The sequence below is a fragment of the Lissotriton helveticus genome, assembly GCF_964261635.1.
Source record: "Lissotriton helveticus chromosome 1_1 unlocalized genomic scaffold, aLisHel1.1 SUPER_1_unloc_35, whole genome shotgun sequence".
Taxonomy (NCBI): domain Eukaryota; kingdom Metazoa; phylum Chordata; class Amphibia; order Caudata; family Salamandridae; genus Lissotriton; species Lissotriton helveticus.
Window position 1 is genome coordinate 684,515 of NW_027611676.1, and position 18,763 is coordinate 703,277.

General features: G+C 47.4%; 1 protein-coding gene and 1 pseudogene across 1 annotated transcript in view; both read right to left on the minus strand.

Moving 5' to 3' along the window:
- The window catches only part of LOC144805953 (uncharacterized), a 630,307-nt gene that overhangs the window by 511,091 nt on the left and 100,453 nt on the right, over positions 1–18,763 (minus strand). The gene's annotated exons all lie outside the window — the stretch shown is intronic.
- Positions 5,541–5,606, minus strand: LOC144805959 (U4 spliceosomal RNA; annotated as a pseudogene).

Sequence of the window (18,763 nt, forward strand, 5' to 3'; positions counted from 1 at the left end):
GCAGCACACAAAATCCTAAAACATTTTACTTGCAATACAGAATTTGCAATATATGCTCTCAAATGTCCGTGCAATTAATTCTATATCAGGAGTACTGTCCATGAGGCCAAAAAAGAGTATTAGAACATATGCAAGCTATTCACAATGAAGATCAACAATACCCCATTGCCAGACATTTGAAAAACTTCCCTAACCAGATTTGTAACCTGCTGAAATCCAGTGTGCTTGATAGTGTTCCAATTCGAGGATGGGGCGGCAACAGAATATTAGAACTAAGAAGATTAGAATCAAAATTGATTATCAGGTACAACACCCTTCATCCGACAGGCCTTAACCTTGATGAAGAACTAGCGGTACATCTTGGTTAATCATTACTGACAGAAGGATTGAAATAGTTATTAGGTGGACATCTTTTTTATTTGAAATATGTAGATACATATTTGATTTTAATCACTATCTTTTGTCTATTTGTTGCAGTATACATGAAGATATCGTTGAGACGCAGGAGAGCTATAATATCTAACTAAAGTTGCACAGTGGGAATTTTATTTTCTTATTGTTCATTACTATTATTGTTGTATGGCAAGGCACAGTCAAAGCCACCAGCCATGAGACAGAATTTGGTACAACGTGCAATAGTAAAGTGTGAACAGTGTGGAGTGCTGCAAGCGAGGTGCACTCCAACAATAACTAATGGAATTCCTACTCCCTCTGCGCTGCTCGATGCAGCTCCTTGGATCCCCTACACCCTCTGCCCTGCTCGATGCCACTCCTTGGATTTTCTACTCGAGCAGCTCTTTGGATTCCCTACTCCCTCTGCACTACTCCATGCCCCTCCTTGGATACCCAACCCCCTGTTACAATAGAAATGATTTTGTTTATGTATTATTATATGTAAGTTAGCATTTGTGGCCATTTTCTACTTGGGCACCATTTTGAAGAATCATGATTGAAACTAATTCTTTGCTATTTCTGAGAAATGTCCTTTTCTGAGTTGCATTGCTCCAGGGTTGAGTTTTGCTTCACTAATCAATCAATCAATCAGGACACTTGTGAAGCGCACTTCATACCCGTGAGGGTCTCAAGGCGCTGGGGGGGGGGGAGTTGCTACTGATTAAATAACCACGTCTTGAGTAGTCTTCTGAAGGCCAGTGGGTCTTGGGTCTGCCGGAGGTTGGTGGGGAGGGTGTTCCAGGTCTTGGCTGCGAGGTGGGAGAAGGATCTGCCTCCGCTGTCATTCTTCAGATGCGGGAGACCGTGGCGTGGGCGAGGTCGGCAGAGCGGTGCTTGCGGGTGGGGGTGTAGAAGCTGAGTCGTCTGTTGAGGTGCGCAGGGCCGGTGTCGTGGAGGGCTTTGTGTGCATGGATGAGGAGCTGCTCTTATTAGCGCATACCTTTCACACCATATAGAGGCCTTCTCCCACTTGTCTAGTGGCAGGGACGGGCAGAACGACCTTGAATAGCAGATAATGTGTGCCCGCTCTCAGAATTGAAACTTACTTCTTGTATTTCACTGTTTAGCTACATCTGCTTGGAAAATTCAATGATGGGCGTGCCTTCATTGGTTCTGAAATGTACATAATGTATCTTTATGCTGGATGATGTCAGTCCTTCTGCAGCACTCCTAGCGACTGGGCAGACCAGGCTCCGCTCTGAGTGTACTTTGAATAAACAGTTATTGGTTTGTATTCTCTAATGTCTGACCGACTCTTCATTTTGTGTTCAAGGCTTGAGGTGCTAAACGGGTAAATTCCTTCACCCCTCTGCGCTGCTTGATTACAGTCCTTGGATTTCCCACTCCCTCTGCGCTGCTCAATGCTGCTCCTAGGATTCCCTGCTTCCTCTGCGCAGCTCGATGCATTTCTTGGATTCGCTTATGGTTAATGGAAAATGTAGTAAATGCTGTTTTTCATTAAGATGTTCTTTGAATGCTGCTGGATTAATAAAGTGATTAAAAATATGAATATTTGTTGCCTCTTTGTCCTTAATAGAATCGAAACTTTGCTTTTCTTTAGCTAGCAAATGTATAACTTACTGAGGTATCCTCAGTAGAAAGTACTTTCAGTTTTCCACTTCAATTCCATCAAGGTGAATTTCAGCTGTGCCACACTTTTGGAATAATTTCAGAAAGTTAGTACTCTAGTTGCTCATTAGAACACTGTGGTACAGCTGCTGATCACCAGGGAGTTAACTGGCAATCTGCTGCTGGCGTTGAAAGTGCATGTTTCAGTCTGCATGCCAAAACGTTTTAATGAAATAGAAGAAGATATTTGAGAACTCATTTAAAAGGTTTTCTAATTTTGCTTTCTACGGCACTAACCATAATGTCTATTACAAAATGGACTGCCTCTTTTTGTTCCTTTTTAAATGAAATATTTTTAGGTTTATCAGTTTGATTCAATCAAGATGGCTTCAGGTGTGCCATAGTTTTGTCATAAGGAACTGTTATCATCTTTTCATTTCAATTGGCTCCATGTCCAAGAGTCCTGTAACGGCTGCCACGGCATGGTGTCCATGTTGTGGCCAGCCTGTATAGGGGAGTTCCTTTTGGGTGTGCCCACTCTGTCCCTTAAATATTTTATAGGTTGAGCATCAGCACATGCACTGTCTGCAAGACCTGCTGTAATCTTTACAAGGAGTGTGATCCCACCTGGCTTCTTGCCATTGGTTTACTCCTCCATCATTCTTCTTTGATGGCTTCTGATTGGTTGGCACTCCTGTAACATCACTTGCGGTTTTCTCTCAGGAGGACCGGCCAACTACAGTTTGGTTACGCTGTAGTTGTATATATGCTCCTTTGGGGACTACTGCTTTTATATCCACACCGTATTACTTTTCTCCACACGGGCCCAGCGCTTCATGTTTCAGCAGGGCACCCGTTTCTACTTATTTAGTTTATTGTTATGGTCCAGATGTTTCCTCCGTGCAAGGCAGTCATTCCTGTTCCTAATCTCATCAAACGGTAACTTGATGTTTCAGCGATAAATAACAGTGTTATATAAGCTAAACAAAGCCATTTTCCACAAGAAAACAGTTTGTTTGGGTGCTACCTGGCAACATTAAATTTGATTTTAGTGATAATAAAGCATTTTGGAAAATGTGCTTATTTGTTTTGTACTATTCTTAGTCACCACCTCTTCACAGGACATAGAGGCTGGTGGTGCCAGTGTAGGATGGGAGAGGTGAGCAGGAGCCTGCTGCCAGTGCTGAAGCATTCACGGCACAGGGCTGTACGAAGCTGACCAAGACAAAGGCAGCGCAAAGCCAGCATTCTGGCATTTTCAGCACAAGTAAAGTATGAAAAGCGAAATGATAATCCATATACCACGCCCAATATGCCCAATGGCAGTACTCCATAGTGTTCAAGCTTTCGATTATGAAGCTGCGTGAGCTTGGGTCGGCTGTCTCTTGACACAGACAGTGCAGCCATTTTGGAGCAAGCAAATCAATAGCAGCACACTGTCAGCCAAGGTGAGAATTAGAGGGAAGCCGCCAAAGACGCTGGAAAAAATAGTATGAAAAAATGCCGGTATCACACCAAATATAGTTTGGAATGAGGTCACAAGGCTGGAGCTAACAGTTTTAAAAAAGTGGGCCAGGCCTGTAGTGGTTGAGGCATTAAAGATAGTGTGGATTAAAGCACCAAAATGAAGTGGGAGATCCATATTTAAAAGCAAGTGTACTTCTGTACGCGTTTTAGTAACATGAAGAACAAATGTTTCATGAGAAGAAGTGAGAGCGACTTCTTTTTGAGACAATAAAGCTCTTATTCTGATCAACTTGTTGAACTCTGCTTTCAGGGGCGGAATGAAAGGCCAAATCGAGATATCAAGCCTCCCTACTCGCTGTGAAACAGTGACAATGTACGGAATTCCAGCCAACATCCCGCAGCAAGCTTCATTATTTAAAAGCAAATAGCTACCGTTAGCTATTAGTGTGAATGTTGGTACGATAGCTGGCACAGGAATTCCATTCATAATGCAAGCTAAATTCGGAGCCTCCACATTATACGTGTCGTGCAATTAAGCATTCTTGCATACGAGTGAATGATCAGGTGTGGAAGTGCACTCCTCCCCTTTTAAGTAAACCTCTTAGCCATCCCTTTTGATTGAGTAAGTCTCACTTTCTAATTCGATTTGTAATTTAATTTAAAATAAAATGAGCTCGGGTTAGACCGATCAAAGTCAGTAAAATATGTGAATTTATTCAAAAGGGTATTTGAGCTGCCTTTTATGGGAATAGGACAATGTTCCCATTGGGTGTCATTTTTTTTTAAAATTCTTTTTATTTGCAGGATATCATTGCAAAAACATCACAGTACAGTTCAGCTCAAGAAGGCACACATTCCAGGTATACTGTATTAGCTCCAATCACCTTTTCTTCTTTTCAAATTTCCACCCAACCCCAACTTTTCCCGCCCAACTCCCCCCACCCAGCATCCCTCCCCAGGCACATCAAAGTAAGCATATTGTGTCAACTATCCATGGTGGTACAATCCGAATCCGTCTCTTAGTTTCTCCAAAGGTTTGTCGCAATGCCCTCTGTGTCCCATAAGCCACAACGCAGCCATGGCCAAATGTCTACTCTTTTCTTCTTTCGTGCACCTGTGTCTGTGTATGAGCTACTGTCCCTTGCCATACAGAAGCGCACGTGAGTCCAAGGAAGCGTTATTCCCATGGCATTCTACCCATTTCAGTCATCCACAGACGCACTCCCGGTGGTAGAGTCCACTTCAGCCGTTTCAAAGGATATCATCACAGCATTCCACTCAAGAGATATAGGAACCCTTCTCAAGCCTTTGCGCTCTTCGGTCTGTAATGCCATACCCTCAGCCTTACCCCACCTCACTACTTCTGCTTTCCATACGTCTGGGTCAGGTGGCCTGCTCGATTTCCACCTCATGGTAATAGCACGCTTGGCCATTAGTAGTGCGAGGTCAATGAACCTCGTGACCACACTTCTTTTACGTTCAGCGGTCCCTAGTCCCAGCAAGCTAAAGGATATAGTGTTGTACTGTCTGGTGGGGGACACTCTGTGTAGTGCAGTGTGTATTGTAGCCCAAAAATATCCCAATTTCGGGCAATCCCATAGCATGTGTATTAACCTTGCATCCGCCAGTCCACACCGAGGGCAGGAATCTGGCGCGGTGGGAAACATTAAATGCAGGCGGTGAGGCGTGAGGTACGCGCGGTGTAAGATCATAAGTTGTATAAATTTAAATTCGGGTTTCTCGAGACTCTCTTGGGGAATTTAAGAACATGCTCCCATTCCTTATCTTGAAACGCTCGGCCTGCATCCCTCCCCCACACTTCACGCAGCGGCTGCAGCGAAATCGCCCTCCCCGCACGAATACCACTCGCAATCCATTTCGTTAAATGGCTCCCTGAACCCATCAGGTATAGCATCGTGTGTAATGGGTTGACAAGTGGTTCGTCGCCTGCCGGTGCCCAATTCCGTGTGATGTAGCCGCGCACCCCTCCGTGGAGTAAGAACATTCCCCCAGGCGTGTGGTGTGCTGTGCAAAAGTCATTGAATGTCATCATCAATAAGCAATAATCGCGCCTCGGTTAGACCTCATTGGCTATGATACTGCCACTGCGCAAAGCTATCGAATGTCATCATGTGTCCATCATTGAAAAAATCGCCCACTTGCGACACCCCGGCATCCGTCCATGTGGTGAGCGCCCGTGTAGACAAAATTCCCGTCCCCAATGGGATCCCCAGTAATGGTATTGTGGGAGCGTAGGAGGAGGTGGGGGACGTGTATCGCACAGCTCTCCTCCAGCAGGAGATGGCCATCTTGAGTAAGGGAGGAGCTTGCCCACAGATCGCCGCGTTGGGCAGCAACAGTGTGTGGACGGCACCCCTTCTCCTGTCTTCTTCAGACATGCCTATTTCGTGCAGGTTGCGTCCCGCTAGCCAATAGCCAGCTACTGTAATTGGCACGCATAGTAATACGCCAGTAAGTCAGGAACTCCCATCCCTCCAGCCGCCGTGGGTAGCTGTAGCTTCGCCAAACTTATGCGGCGTGTGCCCCGTCCCCAGACCAGCTCCGTTAGTATGGTATTCAAGGTTCGAAATACCGCAGCTGGGACCATAAAGGGCAAGTTCGTAAAGTAGTAAAGGAGCCTCGGGAGGACTACCATCTTAGAGACGGCCACCCTGCCCGCCACTGACAATGGTAGTGCGGTCCACAGCCCGACCCAGATTGCCCTCAAGCATATTTGTCGCCCCTCTGTAAATCTGTATCCCCAGATAGCGGAAAGTAGTCTCCGCCATTTGGAAGCTGTGAGGTGGGAAAAACAAGGGATCACTTGCCTCCAGAGCAGCAAAACAGTATCCATGGGATTTAGACTCGCTGATCGTAAGGCCCGAGAGTGCACTAAAGTCTTCAAAAAGCTCGGGGATGGGATCCAGTCCCCCCTTTAAGTCCCTCAAGTAAAGGATGATGTCATTGGCGTATGCCGACACCACATGTGTTACACCTCCCCTCTTGATACCTCTGTACCGTGCTTGAAGCCGGAGTTTACACAGGAGCGGTTCCAGTGCCATAATAAACAACAGCGGGGATAGTGGGCAACCTTGCCTCGTGCCCCTCGCTATTGCCAATTGAGGTGAGATACATCTGTTCGTGCGGACCCTAGCAGTGGGGCGGGTGTATAGTAATCGGATCCAAGCAATGAAGTCAGCCGGGACCCCGAACCGTTCCAACGCCGCAAACATATAATCCCAACGAAGGGAATCAAATGCCTGCCGCAGGTCCAACGATATACAGCCCTCAGTTGTCACGGGTGAATGCTCGTGAAGCATGAGTTGGCTAAGCCTCCGCAGGTTCATCGCCGTGCTTCTGCCAGGCACGAAACCACATTGGTCCGGGTGGATCAGGCCCGGGACATATTGCGCCAGTCTTGTCGCCAACACCTTGCTCAGTACCTTGTGATCGGTGTTCAACAAGGACAACGGTCTATAGTTAGCTAAACGTAAACTGTCCCTACCCGGCTTAGGCAATGAAACAATCAGGGCCTGCAGCGTAGACTGCGGTAACCCACCCGCTTTCTTCGCTTCGTTGAACACCTCGTGTAGTCGCGGGGCCAGCAAATCTACATACGCCCCATAAAACTCAGCCGGGAGGCCATCGGTTCCCGGGGTCTTGTTCCTTGGGAGTGCTTTTATTGCCTGTCGTATTTCCGCGACCGATATAGGTCGTGCCAAGTCGTCACTCTGGGTCCTACCTAGGCGCGGCAGCTCGATTCCCGACATGAACTCTTCAAATGCCTCATCAGACATACTTCGATGTGGGCCGTACAACGACTCATAGTATTCACGAAAGGCAACGTTTACACCGAACTGTGTCGCCACCAGCCTCCCAGATTGATCCATAACCTCCAACACAGGAGTAGGGTCCGGGGCATCTCGCAATATCCGGGCCAATAGAGGTCCGGATTTGTCTGCGTGGGCATGTTGTCTACATGTATATTCCCTGTAATCCAGGACACGCAGTTCCTCCAACAGCTCGGCGTGTTGAATGTGTGCCTCCTGCAATGGCGTAAAAGGCAAGTTCGTGCCCGCAGCCTCCCTCTCCAGCATGGCCAGTCGGCCCTCCACATCACTAAGCTTCTCCATGACCATACGCCTCATACCTGTTCGTGTGTTCAATGCCTCCCCTCTTATATACACCTTGAAGGCATCCCACTCTATTTGGCGTGTACTAGCCGAGCCATCATTTATGTGTAAATGTTGTGCGATGTGTTCCGCCATGGTAGCTTTAAAAACGGTGTCCTCGAGCAGGTCCGGGGACATACGCCACGTCGGTATCGGCGTGGGTATCTTGCCCCATCTCAGCGTGACCTCGACTGGATTGTGGTCCGAGAAGGTCTTACCCATGTGTTCTGAGCCTACCATCTCCCCCAGTAATGTCATGTTGCAAAACATGTGGTCTATTCTCGTGTGTAGGCCATGGGGGGGGGGGAAAGAAGGTATACTCTCTGTCCGTCAAATGCATGCATCTCCAAATATCTGCTAGCCCCCAACCCGCCGCCCACTGAGAAAGCGCTTCCGCCTGTCGCCTGCTTTCAGTAGCCTGCAGTGGCGGGTGGGACCTGTCCAGCGATATGTCCAGGACTGCATTAAAGTCCCCTCCAATAATCCACACATTCTCCGACCAGTCAGCTATCACTCTGTTAAGCGAGGTCAAGAAACCCCCCTGTCCCACATTCGGTGCATACACACAGCCAAGCACAACAGGGGAGCCATCCAACAATCCCCTGACAAGCACATACCGGCCCTCAGGGTCTAACCTCTCCTCCATCACCTTGAAGGGGACTGAGTTCCTAATCCATATCGCCGCTCCCCGGGAGAACACAGAATAAGTAGTAGCAAATAGTTGCCCCTTCCACTTCTTGAGCAGTTTCGCACCTTCATCCCTATTCAGATGTGTTTCCTGTAAGTATGCCACTGCAATACGTCTCCTATTCAGTTGCGCAAGCACCCTATACCTTTTATGGATTGAGCTCATACCTCTCACATTCCAGGTGCACATTTTGTATTCGCTAAGTGACCCCATGGCCGTTTGCGACAATTAGGTTCAGTGTATCCAACCATGTTACCAACTTCCCAGTAATTGCTGCCGTGTGTGCCCCAGTTACTAACAACCCCAAAACATCAAGGTCCCCATTCAAAGAACTATGAGGTCCAAACACTAGCACCCAACTGGGGTGACAAGCAAACAGTACCATTGCTGCGCCTGGGGGTGTGGTCCCGCTCTCCCTCGCCTGGGCCTCGCCGGAGTCCTTACGGCGTGCCCCAGCGAGTGTCCGTACCCCCGACCCCGGTTAGCCCGCCCAAGGTCTTTCATGCAGGCTATACATTACCAAGCGGTGTCTTCCGAAGTCCCGTTAAAGTTCATTCGCCTCTTGTGCAGTTATTTTCGGAAAAAGTTGCAGGCTGTCCGCAGAACCAGATACCTCCGTCCTGGCATCAGAGGCGCTATCTAGGACCACCGCGTCGCCCACGTTGTGTGCAGCCAGTGCGGCCTCCGTCAGCCGAGCCCTCTCCTGTGTCCCCCTCAGTCCCGTCAGGCCGTCTGGTCCGCTCGTTATCTCCACCTCCTCGTGTGCTGCACCCTCTTCAGGCCTCTCCTCCCTCCCGCGCGGCGGGTCGTCCCTCAGCTGTCCCTCCGCAAGAGGGTCTTGCGAGCTGGGCGGCGTCAGCGTCACCTCCATCCACTCCGCCGCCTCCTCAGCCGTGTCAAAGAAAAGTGATTTGTTGTTGTGAATTATTTTCAGGCGGGCTGGGAACAGTAAGGCATATTTCAGGTTCTTGTCCCGCAAGCGTCTCTTCACATGCAGGAACGTAGACCTGGCCCTTTGCACCTGGGGGTGAAGTCTGGGTAAATCGAGATAGTCTTGTCCTCAAAGCGTATAGGCGCCTTCTCTCTTGCCACTCGCAGGACTATATCCCTATCCTTGTAGTTGAGCAGGCGAGCTATTAAAGGACGAGGTGCCGCACCCGGCCTTGGCGGTTTACCTGGTATCCTATGCGCCCTCTCCACGCTGTATAGGGGCGTAAGCACCTGCGGCCCTGCAAGGTTCCTCAACCAATCCTCTACGAACTGCGTCGGGTTCCTCCCCTCACTCCGCTCCGGAATTCCTAGTATTCGCACATTGTTGCGGCGCGCCCGCCCTTCCGCATCGTCCATCCTCGCCCATATTAGTTTCAGCTGCTTCTCCATGTTTTCCATTTTCGTGGAATGCTCCGTCTGTTGCGGGATCAGATCGTCCAGGGCCAGTTTATGTTCCGTGACCCTCTCCGCCAGCTTGTTGTGATCAGCGCGTAGTAGGGACATGCCAGTCGCCATTTGGTCCATGCGCGTTTCCATCGCTTCCCTGGAAGCCCGTATCTCTGACAGGATAAGGTCCAGTTTGGCCTCCTGCGATGTCTGGCCCGTTGGAGGCACCATCTCTACATTAGACGAGGCCAGTGGATCTTCTGAGCCAGTAGACTGTTGCGTTAGATCAGCGCCCCTCTCAGGCATCTTGGCCCTGTTCCTGACCATGTTTCTCAGCAACTGGATGGCGGCGTGTGCGCCCCCGGGGGGCAGCGTTCCAGCGGACAGCAGGTCGTGCCTCAGGCGTCCCACCTGCGCCGTTCCCGACTCTTCTACCGCCAGTGTTCCGTGTGCTGGCGGAGTGGTGTGGTATCGACAAGTCGCTCACGTGGCGCGCCTACGGTGGTATTAAGCCTATAACAATAGGCCTGGCCTGCGTCCCAGTGGTGGTTGATCGCACCGCGGCCAGGCGAGAGTGGCACACAAGTACTGATCCCTTGTCCTGGCGCCGTCCGGGGCAAAATCGGCCGGCCACACGCCTCCCCACCGGCACCTCAATGCACGTAATCGTGTGTGACCACTGCACTTCAATGGGGTCCACCCCTCACAAGCAGGAAAGCCAATGTCCCTCCGTCCGGCTCCCCGGGAGATCCCGTGGTGGCGTGTCCTCTCCTCCCACAGACCCTGCAGTGCTCCGCAGGTGCGATGAAAGCCTCCTCTACTCCACCAGTCCCAATGTATGTCAGCGGTCGCAGCCGCTCGGCCTCCGGTACCGCTAGTATCAACCAGGTGGCGGGGGGGTGTTCTCCCAGACGCTATGTCTCCAAGCCGGTCTCCAGGCAGTGAACAGCACGGCCGCCTCTCCGCCCCTCACCTCCGCAAGAACCGGGCCCTCCTCCAACGTCGTAGTGTCTTATCCTCTATGGCAGACCTGCCCCTTATGTGCGTCTAGGAACGTCCTGTTCTGCTTGCCCCGGCAGCTCCTCTAGTCCGCCATCATGGTTCACCGGCGTAAGTGCGCACCCCCGCATCGGCCCGCAGTCCTCACCTCCTGAACCGCCGTGAGCCGTCGGGGAGCTGTGAAAAGAGCGGGTCCCAGAAGTCGTGGCCTCCGCTATGCTCCGATGCTCCTCCGCTCGCCGTCTCCGACTAGGCACTTCCCAATCCGTCGCACAGCAGTCAAGGCCGTCGCCTCCCCGTCTCCACCAGGCTCTGCCCGGCAGGGCGGCTCCGCGCTCTGCAAGTGTCTCTCCGGCTGATTGCGCAGGGAGTGCACTCCAAGTGTCCTGACAGGGTCCGGGGTAAAAGCAGTGTCACCACCCCACCTCTGCCGCCGATGTCCCGACAGCTCCGCCTATCGTCCGCTCAGTGTTTCCGGCAGGTCGCTCACTCTGCGGCCCCACAGTTCACTCGAGGCCGCGGCTTCTGGGCTGGTAGCAGGCCTCTTCCGCCTCGGGTGCTTCGGCGCCTTGTAAGTTGTTGTGCCGGGTGCTGGACCCCGACCAGGCTGCCCACCGACACCTCCGTCTCATGCAGACCCGGGCGGGTCGTCGGGGCCATCAGGGTAGCAGGATATTAAGCTTGTATTACCGGGCAGAGGACGGAGCTAATTCAGCAAGCGTCCGCCATGCTCGGCTCTCGGCCACGCCCCTCCCATTGGGTGTAATTAACCACATTTCTAAATGTATTAGCATTATGCAGAAAGTGATAGCCATAGTGTTGGTAACAGAACAAGTCAGCGTAGTTTGCTGAATCTAAATATAAATCCTCAGCATGAAAGGTAGCATAATATTTCAAATCAGAAAAGAGAGATTCAATGGCTTGGACATCCCAATCATCAGATTGTATGTTTTGTTTCACAACATCTCCCATTGAAACACAAAGTACATTAGGAACATTAATCACCTCTGTGGGTCCATGAGTTTGAAATTTTACAGCATCTCATACAATAACATCTAGCACGGGCTAGGCTGTGATGTTGACAAAAGTCTGGTCTCTTTTCATGATGTGTGATGAGGAGTGTGGGGCCAAAGTTCCATCAATGAATCAGATTTTTGATCGTTCAGTTATATAGTGTCCATTTACCAGACGAAAAAATACCATCACAAATCCAATCGACATGAACAAAAAAATGGAGATGAGAACCAACCAGATGTAAGTCCAAGGGGGAACCCAAAAATTTATTTTAAACCAAGTAACAAAAATAGAAAACTTCAATGGTACACTCGATGTTATAGAGTCAGAGTCAAAGGAAAAATGTGACTGGTCAGCTAGACTTGTTTACACATCAGGCAATGACACATCCGTGGGATATGTATACTCAGTAACTTCATGTGGATCGCCAGCTGGCGAATTTAATAATGGATTAGTGACTGTGGGCATCTCTATAGCAAGGTCAGGGATGTTGGTGTCAGCAGAGGCCAAAACAGAATTTCTCAGCAGTACTGGACAAGAGACAGCAGGAGTCATACTAAGAAGAATCGGCCGCTCGTTGTAGTTTGACATTGTCAATGGAGTCGTACCTGTTTCCCTTGCGAATCGGAAGTGGTGGTAAAATGACTGTTCTTGTGCCCTGCATGCCAAGCACTGGAATGGGTGCATGATACGAGCGGCTGAACTCCTTCTTGTTCTCCACCTTCTCACAGACCAGGTCACTGACTCGGGGTAGCCAGCTAACTACAGGAATCTACCGGAATCTGTAGAGCAGCTTCAGCTCCATATGTGGAGGGCAAGTGTTCCTTTGCAAGACTGTCTCGAGTCTCTTGTAGGTTCTGTAACACAGCAGAATGATTATCTAAGTCATAGGGTACGGCTGTCGCCGCCATGTCTAGACCATCAAGGTCCAGGACAAACATTTTTATGCCAAAGAGCATTTCGTAAGGGGTCTGCCCACCCAGAGATCTTCTAGGAAGCTTATTTAGTGCACGTAGTACCTAAAACCCTAGCTGTCAAAGATCGCTTTAAGTCACGGTTCATTCACTCCACAACAGAATTGCCCTCAGGCTGGTATGGAGACAACATTTTTACCTGCACCCCCAAAGACCCCATGGCTTTCTTGTACACCTTAGAGGTGAACGCTGGACCTGATCAGAATGGAAGGTGCCACATACAAAAATTCCCACAAAGACATGCAAATCTGTGATGACAGTTCGAGCATCAGCACTCCTTTGTGGCCAAACGCAGAGAAAACGTGTGCATGAATCCACTGCAACTAAGATATATTTATACGCAGTATCAGCAGAAAAAGGTCAGCAGTGATCTAAATAAACACAACCAAGTGGTCTATTAGATATGTACAGCTGAGTTTGTGGCGGCCGTGCAGCAGTTGAAGGTTTAATCTGCTGACATACATAACAAGACATATTCACAAGTTTATTTACACAATCCACGCCGCCAGTAACGCTGCTGTAAGATCGAGACATACGCTGAAACGTCAGCATGAACCGAGGCTATGCCTTAGTGAGCGACTGTTATCAAGGGTAGCCTGCGGTCCGAGTCGGAAATCAGCCTGTCACCAACGTTGTTAATTCTCACATAGGGAACTTTATCAGGACTTAAATGATAAAAGTATTTAGAAGGGAAACCCTTAGGGTAAATATCACCGATCTCTGTAGCAGCTATAGCTGCCAAGATGTCATCATCATTCTTACTGTTGGACCTTGTAACTGCTGCTACTACATATGTTGCGACTGCGGTCTTTGCTGCTTCACCAGCAAGACTGTTGCCAACAGCGTGTACTCCTACATGCTGGTGACCAAGGGTATGAATTACATTTACGAGAGGCAGACGTTCTTTATTTCTGCGACTCAAACCCATAGTATCTTGTGCTTAATTGTGCCACCTTTGGAATCACGATAGTCATTCTGAGTCCAAAAGAATACATTTTCATTGAAGGACTGAACACAGTAATAAGAGTCACTCCCAATTAAAGTAGTCACACGAGGGTCAGCAAACTTCAATGCAAACACTAGAGCTTAGTTTGAGAAAGGTGTGACAGGGCAAGCTTTGTTTTTTATAGTCTATTATGGAAAAATTCCAATCACACGATGGTTAATTTTTTGGTTTTAATAAAGGTGTTACTATATTCGTGATAGTACGTAGGAGAACAGCCAACACTTGTTTCACCCCTTACATGGCCATCCGGCCTGGGGCTTCCTCAGGGCTTTACGAATCAGGTTGAAGAAGTATATCTGGTCGTTCTTTTCTGTGGATAAATAGAGATTCCCTGATTTTGGTGTAATGCTGGTACGAGTCGTCTCGTGCGATTGGAATTTTTCCATAATAGACTATAAAAAACAAAGCTTGCCCTGACACACCTTTCTCAAACTTTGCTATAATAGGGGGTTAGGGGTTTCCCCATGCCGAGGGTAAGCTTGACAAAAAAGAGGGACCATTGCTCAATAAACGGCTAGTAAGGGACTCAGACCTTTTACCCCTCATTCTCACTAACCCAAGCACTAGAGCACGTAGCTCTGCCAACTGGGCGGTACAGTCACCTAATATCTGCGTGTGCACGACATCGGACTTGAATTCTCCATTCACCATGGTACCAGCCACGATTGGGCAGACCACTGAATAAGAATGCTTAGATCCTATCGCCGGTTGCGCCGAACCGTCAGTGTTATAGATACAATGCTAATTCTCAAGCGTGCGCATGAACAGAGGAGCAGTATGAACAAACTCATACTGTAAGAACTCCTGAGTTTGCAATGAGGGGTCAAAGATAAATGTGACATCCGGAGATGTCAACGAAGTTGCCCATTGTATCCGATTAGGATATAAAACTTTAGAATTTGGCACACTGGCTTTCATCACTGCTTCAAATGCAGTGTAAGGTGTAACAACAAACATGTGTTTTCCTTGTGACTGCGCTCTCTCTTTTAGAATTGCCATATGTACAGCTGTCAAGACTTTCTCGACAGAAGAAAATCGCTTTTCAGCCGAAGTGTACAAGTGTGACTTGTAAGCGATAGGCACTGTGTCTCTTTCATTAAACGTCAAGTACATGAAACCCACGGCACCAGGCACAATTCTTATTACCAGGTTAGTGTGGTCATCATGAGTCAATAAGTACTTAGATTCAAGAATTGCAGAATAGCTGAACGTTCAGGCAGCCAGCATGACTTGGTAAAAGTTGGTTGTATCAAAGCATAAAGAGGTTTGATACGCTGGGCATAATAGGGAATATAAGTACGCCCGAAATTCAAAAATCCCAGCAAGGATTGTAGTTTTTTCAGAGTTGTAGGAGACCATAAACATGCGCATTTCTCCAGGAAGTGAGGTGCAAGACCTCTACCTTCATTGTTGAGCCCAGGAACAACACTGTGAACTCCGCAATGTTTGACTTTGCAAAGATAAATGTATAACCGAAGTCCGCAAACATAACTATAATGCGGTCAAAGATGTGGCCATAATTCGTCGTCCATTAGATAAATATCATCAATGTACGAGTACGCATCAGGATCAATGCCATCTAAGAAAGAGACGACACGTGCAGCAAAGACACCTGGGCTGTTTTTATAGCCCATGGCCAATCTTTTAAATTGTTTTTGTTTGCCGCCACAAGTGAACGCTGTCCATTGACTACTAACGGAGGACAGGTTATGACTAAAAATGCCATTTGAAATATCTCGTGTGACCTTAAATCTTTTTCGCATCAGACTGTTAATGAGAGCTGAGCTGAACTGTGGGTGTTCTGTACCGCACATGTACGACAATGTGAATTTAAATGTCGATAATCCAAAACCAGAAAACACAAGAATATGTCTACACCCAATTAATTTCCAAAAACCTATTTCAGATCATAGGAGAAACAAAAACTTATTGAGTTTGACCCGGTATTTTTATTTATACCTGTCTATTTCGGGGAAAAAAGTCATTCTTCTTTTGAAAGTTTCGCAAAAAAGGAAAACACTGAACATTCAATACATTTAAATTGCAACATCTAACTATTTACAAACAAAATATTTACAATTCATATACACAATTACCATACATTCCACAAAAAATTCACTATACAAACACAAACAATTGAAATTTTCAAAAAAGTTAATCTGAATTCATAAAGAATGAAGAGACAAAGTCAAAAGGAAGGAGCACGTCCTAAAATAAGGATGACTTTTACAACCAGCCAGAGCTAGTTCAAACGCTTAGTGATATTGATTGCTCCCTCAGATGTGCCGACATGTTTCTAGTCCAAGGTAAACACTTCCCAGACTGTCATCAGGGCTTTGTCACTTTTCTGTGTAAAATGCAGAAAAACAATAAAGTTTTAATTATCTAGCTTGAAGCCTCTATTCTTTCTGGTATTGTACTAAATGATCTAAAATATGTACCTGTGTGTCTCTGATGTCCTGGCCTCTCACGGTATCGTCAGGCTCAGGGAAAACCTTTTTATGAATCTTTGTATTCAAGGAAGTGGCTCAAGCTGTGAAACAGGACATTTTATGTTGACTGCCTGTGATAGAAGGAAAAAGTCAGAGTTTCTCCACTCATTTATGTACACGAAGCGGGGAGGAGGAAGAAGATACAATCTTACTCATTCCTACCTTTGTTTCAGGGTCAGAGTCTTAATAGCGGCAAGTGGTTCGCCTGTGCTTCGGTTTTCAAAAGCAGGTTCTGATAAAAGAAATTGTAACAATATTGGACCCATAATCTTGTGTACCCACCAGTTTGCTATATAACGTACCTTTGTCAATGTGTGAGCAGGACGGGTGCTCTCTCTATTGCGCTTGACCGGTGGCCATCTTGGAAACGTCTGCACTTCAAACTCTTTTTTTATTAGGCTGGGGGTTATGGGACACGTAGTTTCTAGCAACTGAAGGGGCCGTTCCTAATACGTGTTTTGATGCAATTTGTAAATAAAGCGACATTTGTAGTCGGAATGAGTAAGACATCAGAGACCAACAGGTACATATTATAGATAGTTTAGTGCAATACCAGAAAGAATAGAGGCTTCAAGCTAGATAATTAAAACTTTATTGTTTTTCTGCATTTTACACAGAAAAGTGACAAAGCCCTGATGACTATCTGGGAACTGGTTTCCTCGGACTAGAAACGCGTCAGCACATCTGAGGGAGCAATCAATATCACTAAGTGTTTGAACTAGCTCTGGCTGGTTGTAAAAGTCATCCTTATTTTAGGACGTGCTCCTTCCTTTTGACTTTGTCTCTTCATTCTATATGAATTCAGATTAACTTCATTGAAAATTTCAATTGTTTGTGTTTGTATAGTGAATTTTTTGTGGAATGTATGATAATTGTGTATATGAATTGTAAATATTTTGTTTGTAAATAGTTAGACGTTGGAATTTAAATGTGTTGGATGTACAGTTTTCTCCTTTTTTGCGAAACGTTCAAAAGAAGAATGATTTTTTTTTCAAAATAGACAGGTATAAATGAAAATACTGGGTCAAACTCAATACATTTGTGTTTCTCCTATGATCTGAAATAAGTTTTTGGAAATTAATTGGGTGTAGACATATTCTTGTGTTTTCTAGTTTATTATGACCCAGTCTACCCCATACTCTACATTGACCTAACTCCTTTGTTTCACAAAGATAATCCAAAACCAGGCAGTACGACCCATCAGGTTTGGTAACAGTGAAATGAGGATTATTTATGGGTGACACACATGTCTCAATCACACCTTGATATTCTAATTGTTCAAGGATTTCCGCAACGGGGGCTTTAGCCAATCGCCGCATGAGATAGCGGGGTGGTGGCTGTGGCATAAACCGCAATGGAATCTCGTGTCTGGGAGAAATTTTATCCCACCGACTTGAGTATGGTACAACACAGGTGCAAGCACCAGAGCACACTCTTCTGCAAAGTTCTGCGGACTGCTCCTTGGGCACGGTGTGCGGAAAGCTGGGGAGGGTGACCTCCTCCCCTCTTGGAGCGGCAAAAATGAAAAGCAGGGCCCAGTCTGACTCAACTAACCTAACAGAATGTCAGATGTAGAGGTCAGATGTTCCCAAAAAATCCCTTTTATTACACGTTGGATGTCACCTTCTATTAAAAGAACTATATCATATAGTCTGTCAGGGGGAGCCACCCTACTGGCAGCAGTTTCCATTGTGATAAAAGTGTCAGTTGCTGTCGCCTTCAGATATGGACGCAGTGCTTGCCGCACTATTGTAACCTCCGCTGCGCTGTCGAGCAGCGTTAATGCCCATGTCAGGATCCAAACCTGTGTTCTCACTATCCGTGGCATACCTTACGGTTAACGCAGCAACTTTCTTTTTCTGAAAATGAGGGCGTTAACGTGGCAAGTCTTCCTGCTTGCCTTTACCATCAGACGGGCGGGGCTGCTCACGTCCTTGTGGGGCACCTTGACCCCTGCCGTGTTCTCCTCCACCAGCTTGTGCGCGATGTTTCCTGTGAAGAACAAGGAGAACGTTGCTGAGGAACCTGTAATCTATCAGGAGCCCTAATTCTTGCGTGGTTGCACAAATCATAAATGCGCTCAGTAGACGCTGGTATCGGCGACGCCGGACGCGACCCCTGTTTCTATTGCTGCTTCCCCTGATTTTATTCTTCCAATTCTGTTTTGGAAAATTTGGATGATCCTCTTTAGTAGACTTTGCTATCTGAGTCTGCGGTTGAGTTGCGGTTTTAGCAAAAGGCTTAACACCCAAACTATTGCGGCCAATGGTCTTATAAGCCTCCGCAATAATTCAAGGTAACGCTCGGGTTTGTCAACGTCTTGGACAAGGCGCAAAGCATTCGACACCTGAAAGTTAACCGCATCTCCCTTTACATTACAAAAGATGAGATCAGCAACTACGTCAAACACTCCAACGAGCCTCATTCTCAACTCGACAGCCGCCTCCGCACTGTGCTCATCCGGAACATGCTTGATCACAGAGGGCAAGACATTTATAGACGGCGTGCAGAAACACTTCGCATATTCTGCTGCAAATACTTTACCCCAAATC